Raw genomic sequence first — 16,301 nt, forward strand, 5'->3', positions numbered from 1 at the left:
CTCCTCTCTGCTACGGCCTCCGCTATCCCCACCATGCCCCAATCCATCTTCTCGTTCTCTTTTCCCTCCTCTGGCTCCCCACCCGCTTCACTCTGCCCCCATTTCCCAGCGCTTTCTCTCTGCTAATCACTGAGAGCTTGTATCTTATTTATGCCCATTGCAAAACAACAGGCACCCATCACAGGAGAAATACTAGGTTCTCAAAGAGTATTTCATTTGGAACATAGTCACAGAGAAACTTGAAAAAACCATGAAATAAAAATGACAAGACAAAAAAAAATGACAAGACACCTTTTGACATTATTATACAACGAGCACATCAGTAATTAAGTGATTACGAGGTCCCCTGGGTGAATCTAGTTACTAAAAACTAATCTCAAAACAGGCACCCACATAACTGCCACACGCCAGCAATCTCCAGCGCGAGGCGCGGGCTGGCCTTTCCGCCCGTTTACAAGCGTCACGTTTTGGAGAATAACGTCTCCCACAAGCAGCCGAGGCATCAGGTGGCCTACCTGACTTCTCTTGATCTGCCCTCTCCTGGAAAGTCACCAGGGGGTTTCTAGGGGCCACTGACAAGGTATTAACTGGCTCAATATATTTTTTAAAAGAGAGGAAAAAAGCCCAGGGTGTTCACACGGATTCACCTTTCGAGTAAAGAGCAAACTCTTGACCATATGTAGATACATGAGGTTCTAATGATCACTTCCACTTTCACTCTGGCAACAACAGCGCTCACAATCTGTGGCCCTGCATGCCAACTCCCTTTCTTTAGAAATATTTTAAAGGCCGCGTAGGTACACAGTGTCCTTCAGAAGTTGGACACAGGCCAAAATCATCTGTTTGAAAAGAGACACACCCAGGCTTTGAAGGCACAAGCTTTGTGCTGGCGGGTCCCCACTTCTGGTGATCAGCTCAGATCTCCAGAGGCATGAGGACTGTTCTTAGAAAGCCTTGAAGGGGATGGAGCCGAAGGGATGAAATTCTCCAATGCTGACCCAGCCTTTCCCAACACCATGCCCACTTGTGAGCACAAGAGCGTAGCAATGTTTTGAAGCAAGTGTGCAAAACTATGAATGCTACCATTCCAAGAATTGTGCTTTTTGATTTTTGGGTTTTTTTTGCGGTACACGGGCCTCTCACTGTTGTGGCCTCTCCAGTTGCGGAGCACAGGCTCCGGACACGCAGGCTCAGCGGCCACGGCTCACGGGCCCAGCTGCTCCACGGCATGTGGGATCCTCCCGGACCGGGGCACGAACCCGTGTCCCCTGCATCGGCAGGTGGACTCTCAACCGCTGCGCCACCAGGGAAGCCCATGCTTTTTGTTTTATCAACCCAAACTGGGCCAATAAATGGGGACACATCCATGCTGAGAACCCCAAAGAACTCAATCTCCTAGCTTTCCTGTTTGGGGCCAAGATGCCCTAGGATTTGTGGCCTTGGAGGTCTTACACACACACACATGGCTTCTAGCAGGTGAGGGGGGAAATCGCGCAGGAAAACTCCTCTTTGATTTAGCAGGAAGTGTTTCCCGGTAGTGTGCACTACCTTGGTGCTAGGGATAGCAAGCGTCTTCCTTGCAGGGTGACCACATCTTCATTTCCAGTTTTAGCTCTGAGAATCCTGTCTCCCGGAAACTGGAACCCTTGGTTGCCCTACTTTGCCGGGGTTTTGGAATCAGGAAGACAGATTCCAATTCTGGTTCTGCCGCTTTCTAGCTGTTTAACGCTGACAGAGTTAGTTAACTTCTCAGTTTGCTCACCTGGAGAACAAGAATAATACTGCTGTGCAGGACTAATCTAATACTGTTGTTTTAAGTAAAATACAAACGTAGATAAAGCCCTAGCCCAGCACCCAGACGTCTCTGCTGAATATATCAAAATAATTGGTGTGAGAGCATCTTAAATTTAGATTCCCAAAGTAAGACTAACATCTATTGAATTTTTAAATAATGGCTTTTGTCAACAGAACAAAACAAACAACAGCAAAACAGAAACAACGATTCTGAGACATCTCCTAGGCTGGCATTTTCAGTTCAATATATATACCTTTAACCTTGAAGGAGAAGAATTTTCTTGCAGAGTTAAAAAAAAAACGGGGGTTCGGGGGGGGGTGTGGAGGGCATTAGAAGAAGTATATGTGCTGAGCCAAGGAACCTTAACCACAAAGGGCAAGCTAGAACTTCCCTCCCACCTCCTCTGCGAGGCCCATTCTTCCAGAAGAGTCTTAGCATGCAAACCACATTTTCAACCTCTATAATGAATTTCCTCTCCCTTTCATTGAAATGCAAGCAGCAGCCTGGTTCCCTTTGAGGCTTCTTGGTTCAACTTTTAACTTCAAAATTTCACTTGGAAACATTTATAAAAATCCTCCCTACTGTTAAGACTCATAGCTTAGCAGAGAAGCCTAAATTTCCTTATGGAAATGATACAAAATGAGGTCGGTCATGGAACCCTATCATGGCACACTTACTAAAAACAAAAGTATCTGTTTCACCCTCTTATAGGACTCCATTACCTAAAGCCTACCGCTGCACAGGCAATCCATAAATTCACGGCCCCTAAATCCACATTCTCTCCTGCACATTACCAAAAACGCCTTTCCTGTAAAACTGGGCTCTTCATGGCAAACATTCGACCAATGGTCTTATACCACCCAAATGCTCTCTAATTTGCAAGCAAACTAAATGATGAGCGCCATTTAATACGTTTCCCCTCTTCCAAACCCCCAGACCTCATTAATCCAAGACACAAGCTTTGGGGAGGGAGAGGGGCAGGTGGCGAGGACTGTTAGCGCCACCGTGGAGAGTTATGAGTGACAGATGCTAAGGGACTTGTGCAAGGTCACCCAGAAAGTTGAGGAAGAATAAAAAGCCCCTCTGGCTCTGAGCCTGGTAACAACCCACTGCACACAGCTCTGATGACCTTCACCCTCTCTGGCCAAAGCACGACCCTTCACCCAAAAGGAATACAAAACAACACATCGTTTTAGCGCAATTTCTGGCCCCAAATCCCTTATAAAACTGGATCACCACACTAAGAGGCAGCATAGTCCAGCGCAGGTCCTGAAAACTACAAATCCAGCCCCACCTGTTTTTTATAAATAAAGTTTTACTGGGACACAGCCCCAACCATGTTTAATGGATCATCTCCAGCTGCTTTCACACTATGAAGGCAGAGCTGAGCAGATGCAACAGAGATTTTTATGCCTCACAAAGCCAAAAATATTTACTATCTGGTCCTTTACAGAAAGTAAAGGTTTGCTGACCCCTTGCATAGTGGTTTCGAGGACAAACTCTGGGGTCGGGTTGCCTGGGCTTCCAAGCTTCACTACTTACTATCTGTGTGACTTGGCAAACTACTTAATCTTCTCAGTGGCTCAGTTTCCTCTTCTGTAAAATGGGAGCAACAAGGTACACCTCATGGAGCCCTGAGGGTTAAATAAGTTAATGTGTGTCAATAAGTGAACATATGTAAAGTGCTGAGAAGAATATACGGAAAGTGCTAGTGTTTGTTATTATTTATATTACAATATTATAATAATATTATACATGTCCATTATAGTATTACACTAAGAACAGAGTTACTGGATTTAGCCTGGGTTTGGCCTCAAACTGGCCAAGTGACCTGACTCTGAGCAAGTTACTGTCTCTGTGGACCTCAATTCACCCAAGTGTAAAATCAGGGGGTTGGAACAGGTGTCTAACTTACCTTGTTACACTCTGGGTCATGACTCAGGCCCACTGTGGAAATGTCCCAGTTCTAGGACCCCTCTTCTCTTTGCTTTGCATGGACTGCCAAGAATGGCAAATCGCCAGTAAATATTTGCTGAGAGGAATTAATTCCTTCTTGGGCCCCTGCTCCCCGGAAGGACAGACGCTCCCTCAACAGGGGGGGCAAGGAAGTCAGTGGAGTTTGGTTTCTGTCTTCTGATATCTAGTTTTGGGGGAAGTCTTTGTACTCTAACACCTGTGTAAATCCACTTCTTTTCACCTGGTTATTTATGCCATTATGCAGAAATGGAATGTTTACATACAACTTGTCAGACACAATCGCTTCATTCTTCCTGCAGTCCTTTTATTGCAAATTGTAAGGTTTTATCAAAGCATGAAAGAAAACAAATGTTTCTAATTTTTCCCCACGGATGAACATGTGGCTACTTCCAAACAACAATTCTTCTTGATGTCACTAACATTTCAGATCTTCGTTTCAAAGCACTGGCCAAAACAAAACTCTGGAACCAGATGCATTGATTCTATGATGATAACATATTTTTAAAGGCAGAATAATGGCGTGACCATAATCCCTGGAATGGGACCACCTCTTAGGCTAAGAGTAAAGATGAGCCCAACACCTAGAACCAGCTCCACAGGTCCAGGAAGGTCAGGCTAAGGCACTTACATGGGGCAGAGTTTCTGCCCAGACCTCTGAGCATTGGGGTCTCATGGGTCTGCATGGGGCACACGTGGAAAGGGACCTCTGCTAGTCATCACTGTCATATTTATGGTTTAAATGAATTCACCAACAGTAGAATCACAGTCATTCAAAGAATACAGAAAAATACAACATGAATGTAAAGGTCACATTAACCCAGTTAACAAAACTTCTCGTGCTTCCCTAACACAAGGCCAGCCAGTCTCTTCTTGAACAAGCCATGAGTTACCAGAACCTAACTCTAGCAAAAAATCACAAAGTTAAAAGCAATCTGGAGATAGGCATATCTAATTCCTTTATTTTATAGATGAGGAAACAGACCAGGAAGGGTCAAACAATTGTCTGCATTTATCAGGGCTTGCTTTTTTTTTTTTTCCCCAAACAATGGAATTTAAGCACAAATAAATGTTTTAAAGGAAATGGGTAGCTCTCATAATAAAAAAAATTTTTTTTTAATGTTTTCCATTAAAAACCAGAGCTCAAGAGGGACAGAAACGAAATCAACTCTACAGATTTGAGAACAACTAGCGGAGAGTCCCTTCTGGCTGCCCTGATGGAGTGAATGGACTCTGGCCACATTTCTTCCAAGTATGATTCCTCCCAAGATTCAAAACCCAGAAGTGAGAACCCCATCCTGGGCATGGCACCCAATAAAGACCACAGAGAATTACCTGAAAGGAATGACACGTAACAGTTACGGCTTAATGACAAAGACCACGGGCTCCAGAGGCAGAAAGCCTGGGTATGAACCCCCGCTAGACCACTCACTACTAGCTGTGTGACCTGGGGCAGGTTACTTAGCTTCTCCATGCCTTAATCACCCCACCTGTAAAAACATGTATACAATACGCCCACTAAGATAACATAGTTACACAGAACGAGACCTGGCACATAAAAGAGTCCAATAAACGCATGTTCTTGGACAAGTTCAGTGGTAATAGTAGTTAACCAGCTATACAGCAGAGCTGGAACATGAAGTAAGTTTCACTCATCTTTTATCACAATTCTCATGCTGTGGCCCCTCCCCAACCTACACTATTTCAACTTGTCAGCCTACAAGGGGGGCCCTTAGATCCCCATCTTCTCAAGCCAAGGAGGCACAAATGTCACTTCCTTATTCTTCACCTTTTGTTAATTATCATTTTCATCAAATGAAAAAAGTTCACATTTTCTTTCCTGCTCTCAGAGCAAATTTATGAAATATTCCTCCACTCTGCAGAAGTGTGGGTGGCATATGGTAGGGGGAATTGGCTTAGATTTAATACTGTTGCATAAATAATCAGATTGAGAGATATTCTTCATTACATTCCACGATAAACAGGGAGAGAAGGAGAAAAAAGATTTGGAGTGATTATATTGAGAAATCCAGGTATGCACATAATTTTCAAACTGAGGGCTGCAGCCCACTGGTGGCTGGTTAAATCAATTCAGGAGAGTTTAACAAGCATATTAATAAAATAGACTGAAGTGGAAGTGAAAAGAAAATCAAGTGCATTGCAAATAGAAACCAGAGCATTGTTTCATGACACTTCTGTTTCAGAGATATCAGTGTGCTCATGGCACACAGGCATGCGTGTGTGTGTGCGCAAGACTGTGTGCACACGTGGGGGGGTGCTTCTCAAAATCAATATAAAATGCATTTCTTCTGTGGGTCCAGATTTTGAGAGTTTGATAAAGACTGGTTTACGGCACCATCCGCACCTATAAGCATGATCCGCCATGAGGCTATAAGAAGGTTGAGGCAGCGTGGTAGGATGGCAAGAACATGAGCTTTGGAGACAACAAAATCCCAGCTTTGGCATTTTGTGAGCAGACTGGTCACAGGCAAGTTCCTTTAAATCTCCAGGCTGCAGTATCCACACCTCTAACGTGGAGACAGTATTTGTCCTTGTGTAAGAATTGGAGATTACCTATCAAGTGCTAAGCCTAGAGCACACATTAGTATCAAAGAAGTCATTGTAACTGGCCTCAAAGAATACAGCTCTGAAAGTGATCTATAGGGATAAAAAACTGAGACCTACAGAGACATGTACACACTTGTTAGTTAGGGACAGAGACAAGCCCAAATGCCCTGTCTCCCTCCCTGAATCCCGTTCTCGACACATCATCTCCAGGATGTAGGTTGAGTCAGTGCAGGGGGAGAGTATTCCCATGGTAACTACAGCCTATCTGAGAATTAGAAAAGAATTTCCATGTCTGGATGGGGATGTAGTGAAACCTGATATAGAGAAAGAATGGGCTTTACATCATAAGAGACTACTACAAGCAGCTCTATGCCAATAAAATGGACAACCTGGAAGAAATGGACAAATTCTTAGAAAGGTATAACCTTCCAAGACTGAACAGGAAGAAACAGAAAATATGAACGGACCAATCACAAGTAATGAAATTGAAACTGTGATTAAATATCTTCCAACAAACAAAAGTTCACGACCAGATGGCTTCACAGGTGAATTCTATCAAACGTTTAGAGAAGAGCTAACACCCATCCTTCTCAAACTCTTCCAAACAATTGCAGAGGAAGTAACACTCCCAAACTCATTCTATGAGGCCACCATCACCCTGATACTGAAACCACACAAAGATACTACAAAAAAAGAAAGTTACAGACCAATATCACTGTTGTATATAGATGCAAAAATCCTCAACAAAATACTAGCAAACAGAATCCAACAACACATTAAAAGGATCATACACCATGATCAAGTGGGATTTATCCCAGGGATGCAAGGATTCTTCAAAATACGCAAATCAATCAATGTGATACACCATATTAACAAATTGAAGAAGAAAAACCATATGATCATCTCAATAGATGCAGAGAAAACTTTAGACAAAATTCAACACTCATTTATGATAAGAGCACTCCAGAAAGTGGGCACAGAGGGGACCTACCTCAACATAATAGCCCCTATATGACAAACCGACAGCAAACATCATTCTCAATGATGAAAAGCTGAAAGCATTTCCTCTTAGATCAGGAACAAGACAAGGATGTCCAGTCTCATCACTATCATTAACATAGTTTTGGAAGTCCTAGCCACGGCAATCAGAGAAGATAAAGAAATAAAAGGATTACAAACTGGAAAAGAAGAAGTAAAACTGTCACTGTTTGCAGATGACATGATACTATACATAGAGAATCTTAAAGATGCCACCAGAGGCATGGGCATACATACTCTACCAAATGTAAAATAGCTAGCTAGTGGGAAGCAGCCACATAGCACAGAGAGATCAGCTCCATGCTTTGTGACCACCTAGAGGGGTGGGATAGGGAGGGTGGGAGGGAGAGGCAAGAGGGAGGAGATATGGGGATATATGTATACGTATAGCTGATTCACTTGGTTATAAAGCAGAAACTAACACACCATTGTAAAGCAATTACACTCCAATAAAGATGTTAAAAAGAAAAAGATGTCACCAGAAAACTACTAAAGCTAATCAATGAACTTGGTAAAGTTGCAGGATACAAAATTAATGCACAGAAATCTCTTGCATTCCTATACACTAATGATGAAAAATCTGAAAGAGAAATTAAGGAAACAATCCCATTCACCAGTGTAACAAAAAGAATAAAATACCTAGGAATAAACCTACCAAAGGAGGTAAAAGACCTGTACTCAGAAAACTACAAGACATTGATGAAAGAAATCAAAGATGACACAAACAGATGCATAGATATACCATGTTCTTGGTTGGGAAGAATCAATACTGTGAAAATGACTATACTACCCAAAGCAATCTACAGATTCAATGCAATCCCTATCAAATTACCAGTGGCATTTTTTTACAGAACTAGAACAAAAAATCTTAAAATTTGTATGGAGACACAAAAGACCCCGAATAGCCAAAGCAGTCTTGAGGGAAAAAAACGGAGCTGGAGGAATCAGACTCCCTGACTTCAGACTATACTACAAAGCTACAGGAATCAAGACAGTATGGTACTGGCACAAAAACAGAAACAGATCGATGGAACAATAGAAAGCCCAGAGATAAACCCACACACCTATGGTCAACTAATCTATGACAAAGGAGGCAAGGATATACAGTGGAGAGAAGACAGTCTCTTCAATAAGTGGTGCTGGGAAAACTGGACAGATACATGTAAAAGAATGAAATTAGAACACTCCCTAACACCATACACAAAAATAAACTCAAAATGGATTCAAGACCTAAATGTAAGACCAGACAACTATACAACTCTTAGAGGAAAACATAGGAAGAACACTCTTTGACATAAATCACAGGAAGATCTTTTTTGATCTGCCTCCTAGAGACATGGAAATAAAAACAAAAATAGACAAATGGAACCTAATGGAACTTAAAAGCTTTGGCAAAGCAAAGGAAACTACAAACAAGATGAAAAGACAACCCTCAGAATGTGAGAAAATATTTGCAAATGAATCAACGGATAAAGGATTAGTCTCCAAAATATATAAACAGCTCATGCAGCTCAATATTAAAAAAACAAACAACCCAATCAAAAAAAATGGGCAGGAGACCTAAATAGGCATTTCTCCAAAGAAGACATACAGATGGCCAAGAAGCACATGAAAAGCTGCTCAACATCCCTAATCATTAGAGAAATGCAAATCAAAACTACAATGAGGTATCACCTCACACATTTAGAATGAGCACCATCAGAAAATCTACAAACAACAAATGCTGGAGAGGGTGTGGAGAAAAGGGAACCCTCCCGCACTGTTGGTGGGGAATGTAAATTGACACAGCCACTATGGAGAACAGTATGGAGGTTCCTGAAAAAACTAAAAACAGAATTACCATATGACCCAGCAATCCTACTACTGGGCATATACCCAGAGAAAACCATAATTCAAAAAGACACATGCTGGAAAAAAAAAAAAAAAAAGACACATGCTGGGCTTCCCTGGTGGTGCAGTGGTTGAGAGTCCGCCTGCCGATGCAGGGGACACGGGTTCGTGCCGCGGTCCGGGAAGATCCCACATGCTGCGGAGCAGCTGGGCCCATGAGCCATGGCCGCTGAGCCTGCGCGTCCGGAGCCTGTGCTCCGCAATGGGAGAGGCCACAACAGTGAGAGGCCCGCGTCCGGCAAAAAAAAAAAAAAAAAAAAGGGCACATGCACCCCAATGTTCATTGCAGCACTGTTTACAATAGCCAAGTCATGGAAGCAACCTAAATGCCCATCAACAGGTGAGTGGATAAAGAAGATGTGGTACATATATACAATGGAATATTACTCAACCAGGAAAAGAAACGAAATTGGGTCATTTATAGAGATGTGGATGGATCTAGAGACTCACACAGAGTGAAGTCAGAAAGAGAAAAATGAATATCGTATATTAATGCATATATGTGGAACCTAGAAAAATGGTACAGATGAACCAGTCTGCAGGGCAGAAATAGAGACACAAATGTAGAGAACAAACGTATGGACACCAAGGGGGGAAAGTGACGGGGGGGGGCGGGTGTGTGTGTGTGTGTGTGTGTGTGATGAATTGGGAGACTGGGATTGACACATATACACTAATATGTATAAAATAGATAATAAGAACCTGCTGTATAAAAAAATAAAATTCAAAAAAAAATGGGCTTTCGACTCAGACCAATTTGAATTCACTTGCCGATTCCCCCACTTCAATTATATAATCTCTGAGTCTTAATTTTATTATCTGTAAAATGGGTACGGCATAAGCTCTCTATGACAGTTGTGAGGATTAAATGAGATAACTTGTAAAAACACTAGCACTCTCTTAGACACCCTAACTTTATTCACTGATGATGCTAACACCTGGCTAAACGTCTCTATACACCATCTCCTCTCCAACTTCTGAGATCAGAGGTCAGTAATGCATCCATTCACATAAGGGCACTAGACTCTGGAGATGTACTGGAGTTTTACTGTCCCAGTTTGAATCCTGACTCTACCATACACAAGCGTGGGTGACGTGGAGAATGGCCTCCCTGTGTCTCTGTTTCTCATCTGTAAAATAAGGGATCGTCATACACACCTCATTGGGGGCTGTTGTGAGGATATACACAAGGTGCTTAGAACAGTGTTGCCAACAGTAAGTGTCAGCATCACTGTCATGCATCGGCAAGACTCAGTGATCAGGTGGCCTTCTCATTCTTTGACCTTTTGGTCCCCTTAGTCATTCCCTCGGCCGTGCTGTCTATCTGCTCTACAATTCCTAATTCATGCATCCCACTCTCTGACCACAACCTTCTTATTTCTCCTTCATTGTGACCCATGGGCCAGAGGGGCTGGCATCACTTAGGAGCTTGTTAGAAATACAGGATCTGAGGCCCCTCTCCCAGACCTACTGCATCAGAATCTGCAGTTTAATAAGATCCCCCGGTGATCTATATACACATTACAGTTAGCGAAGCACATGCAGCATCTTTCCCTCTCCTCAGCTGGGCCTGCCACCCTGTTACTTGCCCCCTGACCCTGCCAGGTCACTGGCCATCCTACATCCCCCCAGCCCATCTCCATCCCACTAAAACCCCACTGAAATCATTCCTCCACTGTTAATACCTTCGGCCTGTGTGCCCTATCCTTTCATTACGCCCACAGAGAAAAACCTCAACCCTGGATGAACCCACCCAGCCACCTATTCCAGGTTTGCAGTGGCGCCTGCCAAGTGCAGCTGGAGAACAGGTCTAACCCACGAGTTGATTTCGCTTCCTGCATCTGGGAAAACGACTTCCCTCCTACGCCACTGAGTACACAGGCTTCATCAGAATGGTACCGCTGACCATCCCACCCCAACCCTGCACACCTGCCTGCCCCTGCGGCTACATCTGTCCTCTCATCTTCCTCTTCTTCTGCCGTGCTGGAGGTAAATGCCCACCCCCTCACCTGGGCTCTGGATTATATCCTGCCCACCTTTGCAGGAACTTTAAGTGACTAACTACGCCTTCCATTCCATATGTAAATATCCAGATAGAGAGATCCCAAGATCTAGATCTGTATCCTGGATTCTTCACCCCTCTTGTAGCTCCATCTAACTCCCTCCTTCCTCTGAGCCCAACTTCTCAAAAAAGGATCTGCACCTCATGTCTTCATTTTTCTGCCTCAAATTCACTCTACTGTTCAAAATTGGCTTCTGTCCCCACAGCTCCACTGAGGTCCCAATCACCTCTTTGTTGCTGAGCCCCGTGTATAGTTCTTAACATTTCCTAACAAGATTTCTCCTTAGCACTGGGCACAGCCCTCAAGCTTGGAATTCTCTTTTCCACAGGTTTGTCCACCCACCTCCCTGGTCATATCCATTCCCCACTCCCTGCCACCTTCCATTCTCTTCCATGACTTCGATGGATCTCAGAGGAATCCCAAGTTCACGTGCAGCCCGGATCACTCTTGGATCATCAGATCTCTCTCTCTAACTCCACTTGGATGTCTCTCCGAACCTTAAACTCAGCATGTGATCTTTCTTCCAGAATCTGCTCCTCCTCTAAGAGTTTGAGCTCAGTAATGAGTCGTGGCCATCCATACAGTTTCTCAAGCCAGAAATCCAGGCATTGTCAATGTCACTCCCTACCTCAGGCATTCACCAAGTTCAGTGCAATCTAAACATCTCTTAAATCCAGTCACTTCTCTCCAGCTCCAGTGCAATGACTGTACTCCAAGCCACCATCATCTTGCTCCTGTACCACATGCCATAGCCTCCCCACAGACCCATCTTGCCTCACCAAGTCAGCTGCCCATATAGAATCTTGATGCGATCTTCTAGAAACCCAAACATTATCTTATCGCTTCTCTGCTTAAGCTCTCCGGTGGCTCTGCATGACTCCACTGATCCCTGCTTCCACCTGCAGCCTCCTTTCCCTCCCTCTCCTCCCCACCCCCCCTCCAGTTCCAGCCACACTGGAACTTGGTCCCCTCAAGGGGACCTGCCCCACCCTCTGCTCCAACTGCTCTTCCTTCCCGCTTTCTTCACCTTCACGTGATTCACACCTGCTCATCCTTCAAATCCTAACCTAAACAACTTCCCTAAGAAGATCCAGACTAGAGCAGGTCTCCCGATCATATATTCTCACAGTGTTTGCACATTTCCTTAGTAATACCTTTTAATTATTGGTGGAATTGTATATGTAACATCTAACAGCGCCACCAGGCTGTAAGGTAGCTGGGAGCAGGGGCCGTATCCGTCCTAGTCAGAGTTTACTGCTCTACCTCACCCCCTTTTCAGCTGCAAAAACTCGAGTTCAGAAGGTAAAAAGAGTTGCTACAGTCTTTGAATCCAATTATAAAAATTCTGTTATGCCTGTTTATTCCTGATAGCTACCACATAACAGACACATCCTTCCTATGTAATAGTCATATCCTATAAGGGAAGTACCTGAAAATCTGTGGTGTGCAGCTCATCTCGACCCACTTCAAACAGATCTACTAGCTAATCCCCAACTCACCTGCCAAAAAAAGAATAACAGGACAAGAAAACGGTAACCTAGCAGAGGAAAGGTGTAGCAACGCCAAACGCTGACATCCCTGCCTTTTGCCTACTGTGTTCGAAGAACTTCTTTACGCAAAAATTCACTACAGAAAGACTCTAGTTTTCTGTAGCTCCCACAGGCTGGGAATGTCATTTCTAACAACAGATGCAGGAAAAGCAAAATCCACTCCAATAAGTGATTTCAGGCGTCCTAAGGCTCTCTAGACCTTGATTTTGCCCTTGATTGTGCCAACACAGTTAAGTCCACAAAACGAAACAAATCACAAAAGGTGGGTCAGGGTACTGATGGGACAGACTTCATACAAAATATAGGGAAAAAAAATCACATGTTATTTTAACTGACAATTAATAGACCATTTAAACAGAAGGAAACTTATCTTTAGAATGCAGGCATAATGAAAGGACATGCCAAAGAGAGGAAACCTAGTTTTGTAAACAGAGCATGTTTTTCTTTCTTGAAACTTCAGATAAATGAGATTTGCTATGTGGAGAAGTGTTTCGCTCTGGGAACACAGAAACCTCACTCACCTGTTCAAAGAACCCCACCTGAACGTTGTGCCCAATGGCTCAAAGTTGCCAGATAAAGTGAAACTAGGGGCAGAGCTTTCTAAGCCAAACCCAGCCTTTGCGCAAAGGGAGGAAGTGAAAAGCTGACATCCCTCAAGCGCAAACACTGCTGCTGCTACGCCCTTTAATGTAGAAATTAGCAACTGGCTCTCTGTGTGGCTATGCCTCCTCCTCCCTGCCTCGGTAGGAACCAGCAAACTGTAAGTGACCCCTTTATTTTTTTTGCTCCCGACCACTCCCAAGCTTTCCCCTCTCCCCAGCCATGCCAGAAACAGGCCGGGTACCCCAGTCTGGCATCAGCCACTTCCCAGCGCGGGACAAGAACTCTCTGCCTCTCTGTTTCTAGATTCCTATTTCTATAGCTCATCACCTCCCCTCCCAAGGCAGCAAACTCTGGCTGGCCCCTTCCCCCAGGGCCCCTGCTTCCTCAGACACACAGACCCGTGCAGCCCAGCTCCAACACCAAGAGGATCCCTCTTCTGCCTTCTTTGAATGTCCGCAAAGGACTGGCTGGTCTGCCCAAGGATCAGCCCAGACTGGAGCCCCAAGTTCTTTTTCTTTTCCAAGTTGTCCACATAGAAGCCCTGGAACCCTGGTCCAAACTCTCCTCTCTGTGGCCCCTCAAGACTAGGAGGGAGAACAACAGAGGCCTCTGGCAGAGCCCGCAAGAAGTGGAGGCTGAACCCAGAGTCATCTCAGAGGGGAACGGGGTAGAGGCAGGATTATGCCGGAAGGTGTGCCTTTGTGTTTCTCTATCTCTTGCTAAAATGAATTTCATTAAATTAGCACTCTTTGGTTCCAAAAAAGTAGAATTCTCTTTTAAATGCACCTATCTTATTCTTTTTTGTACTATTTATAATTGTCATTAAATATGTAAGTCATTCATTCATTCATTAGATTATGGTTGTCTGCCTTGTAGACGTTAAGGATAAAAAGACATAAAGCCCTGCCTTCAAGCAGCTTATAGTCTACCGGGAGGAGACAGACTACACACAAATAAATAAGTAAAAATAAGGTATGTCAGATGGTGACGAATGTTATGGAGAAAAAGCTAGCAGGAAAACGGAAGAGTGAGTGCTGTGTGGGCACTGGAGAGGGGGTGGTGGGTAGGTGGCATTTTTAAATAGTTTGGTGAGACCTCATTATGAAGTGATGTTGAAAAACGTCTAAAACAAGTGAAGGAATCAGCCACGTGGACATCTTAGATAAGAGTGGTCCAGGCAGAAGAAGTGGCAAAGGCAAACACAGCATATTCCTGAGGCAAGACTATGCCTGTGGTACTTGGAGGAGAAAGAAGAGCTCACTGTAGCTTGAGAGGAATGAGAACCGGTGAGGTCAGACGGGGCTGTGAGGCGCTACAATCCACTGTCCACACTTTCACTTTTACTTGGAATAAAAGGGGAAGCCACTGGGGGATTTTGAGCACAAGAGTGATGTGACCTGACATTTAAAATGATCTCTCTGAGTGCCGTGTTGAGAACAGACTGGAAAGTGGGTGAGAGGGCAAAAGAACAGATGCGGGGAACCAGTCAGGAGGCAACTGCAATAACTTGCGAGAGAGAGGGCGGTGGCTGGGACCAGAGTGGTCAGTGGGAGTGGGGAGAGGTGGATATCCTTTGATGACAGAGCCCGAATGGATTTGTGAACCGAGTGGATTTGGAATATATTAGTTATTTTGCTAAAGGCAACAGTTTGGTTCATACCCGTGAAATAATTATATAACAACTGAAGATGGTACATGATTAAGTGACTACTGTATTGGTCTGGGTAACGTTACTTAAGTAAGAAAATAATTATGGAAGAAGTGCAACTTGAGAGCAAAGAACTGGTTCCAAGATTTTCCAAGTGTTGTTCTGAAAAGCACGTTTGTCCTCAGCAGGGAAACAAATGATGTTTGGAAGTAAGTGGTTCTTCTCTGCCCAAACGCCTTTTGCTTCCCTTAACCATTTCAAATGTACATTTAAAATTTAATAATATAAGGCCAGAGATTCTATCTGAATTCTAAAAAGCAACTGGGGGGAGGAAGAGGCAGGGAATTTTCTTTTGTCTTTTTCCAGTTCCTCTAGAGTAGTACTGTCTCACAGAACCTTCTGGAAATGTTCTATATCTGGACTCTCCAATACTGTAGCCACTAGCCACATGTGGTTACTAAGCACTTAAAATGGGACTAACTAAAAGTTTAATTTCATCTGATTATAATTTTAATTAAAATAGCTACCTCTGGCTAGTTGCCACCAGATTGAACCATACAGCTCACCACACAGAGGAACATTCCTGAACTAAACATACCACTATTTCCTTGAAATTGAGTTTAAAGGATAGATACGAAATAGATGTGTAAAACCTTGAAGTACGCATTCTTATTTTCTATTTTACCCTACAGTCACCATCTAATTCTCCTATTTGAAAGGAAACAGTAGATGGCTTGGCTCTAATCATTTTTAAACACATTTTCTTAGTTTCTGCAATGCAACTCTAATATCTTTTCGGCCATCTTTCTATCAATGACATTCAAAATGAGATTTCCCTCCCTGATGCGTATTCAATGCTAACATTTTAAATGTCACATAAAAATAAAGATAGAAGATTCTTATTTTAATTGAACTTCCCTCCTGCTCTAAATTCAAAGCACTTTGTGGCATCAGTTATCTCATTTTTCTTCCCAAAACGAATGAAAGGGCTGAAGTTAGTACCACCATTTTTCAGTTGAGAAAATCAAAGCAGAAGATTAAAGGCAGGCCGTTATACAGTGTACATCCATAGTTTTGTTGGAAAAGAGCAGAAATTAGGAAGATATAAAAAGGGAAATCAGTTGAAAATGGGGGGGGGGGAACTACATGTAAATCCTTGGTTACCAAATTCA

At 43.5% G+C, this 16,301-nt stretch overlaps 2 protein-coding genes across 8 annotated transcripts in view; one reads left to right on the plus strand and one right to left on the minus strand.

The window, feature by feature from the left end:
- Positions 1 to 16,301, minus strand: part of CARMIL1 (capping protein regulator and myosin 1 linker 1) — a 318,449-nt gene that overhangs the window by 198,416 nt on the left and 103,732 nt on the right. The window lies entirely within an intron of this gene.
- The window catches only part of LOC132527646 (cytidine monophosphate-N-acetylneuraminic acid hydroxylase), a 257,079-nt gene continuing 254,348 nt past the window's right edge, over positions 13,571 to 16,301 (plus strand). For 6 of the 7 annotated variants that reach the window (XR_009543036.1, XM_060163555.1, XM_060163556.1 and 3 more), the window contains exon 1: positions 13,571 to 13,638. The gene's annotated coding sequence lies outside the window, so the exon portion shown is untranslated. Of the gene's footprint in view, positions 14,173 to 16,301 lie in introns of all 7 variants that reach the window. The other variant, XM_060163551.1, reaches the window with a different exon arrangement.

This window comes from Lagenorhynchus albirostris, chromosome 10, assembly GCF_949774975.1.
Source record: "Lagenorhynchus albirostris chromosome 10, mLagAlb1.1, whole genome shotgun sequence".
In the NCBI taxonomy this organism is placed as follows: Eukaryota; Metazoa; Chordata; class Mammalia; order Artiodactyla; family Delphinidae; genus Lagenorhynchus; species Lagenorhynchus albirostris.